Raw genomic sequence first — 1,070 nt, 5'->3', positions numbered from 1 at the left:
CGGTCCGGAGCTGCGCCGGCTCCGGGTACCCAGTGATGGGCGGCGGCGGAGGAGGGAGGCGCGGCTTCCACAGATCCGGGACTGGGATTGTAAAATCCACCTGCCACGCTCCAGCGCGCCTCGTCTATCTTGTTTTCAAAGCAAATGAAAACAAACGAACCTGAGGCTGTTGGGAGCCACACTCGATCAGCCCCCGCCCTCCCGGCTGACTAATTCCATCCTTGTGCACAGGCTGAGAAAACGCGCTCTGAAGGCCAGGGGAAGGGGCCACGGCGCTGCGGCGGCATCCCCTTCAGGCTTTGAAATGCTTCCCACTTTCCTGCGTGTTTGCAAGAGCCCTCTCGCTGTGGACAGTGGTGCCGTCTCCCACAGCACTGTCCGCAGTGGTGGCCTCTTCTCCAGCCGGCAATTGAATAACGGTGTAGCGGAGGAGAATTAAGAACAGCAACGGGGCCAGAGCAATTGTCCTCAATGGAAACGCTCCGTTTACGGATGAGGTGCGGAGGGATGAACGCCGGGCCAAGCAATGACTGGACTTTCCTGATCCGCATGAAAGCCTGTTGTGTGGCCCCCACAAGCTGGAATTGAGGCTGCTTTCTCCCTACGGGTCCTGAAGCTCCCTAATCTCAGGAGGGAAATAAGGAATGCCTGTGGACGTTAGTGACATGTAACAAGTACTACACCATGTGCCCAGAGATATATTTTTAAAGCTCAACCATTAGAAAGCATTTATACATCAGTTTCTGTTTTCAATGTTGGTCTGGCTCAAATAATTCCCCTCTGGCTGTAATCTCACATCAGTACAATGATCTTAATTGGGAACCTTATTTATAGAAACTAACTTTCTATCATCAATAATGTACATCCATACCATGAAATATTAGGCAGCAGATAAAATGAATGTACTAATGAGAAAGGATTTCTAAAAAATAAGAGTGATTTTTAAAAGTACAAAAAAAACCATATGGATTTTGTGCTTTTAAAAATACGGTTTTGTACTTTTTAAAATCACTATTTTTTAAAATATATTTTTATTGATTTCAGAGAGGAAGGGAGAGAGAGAAACATCA

This window comes from Myotis davidii, unplaced genomic scaffold (assembly GCF_000327345.1).
Source record: "Myotis davidii unplaced genomic scaffold, ASM32734v1 scaffold130, whole genome shotgun sequence".
NCBI classification, from domain to species: Eukaryota; Metazoa; Chordata; class Mammalia; order Chiroptera; family Vespertilionidae; genus Myotis; species Myotis davidii.
Note: the sequence above shows the minus strand (reverse complement) of the source record.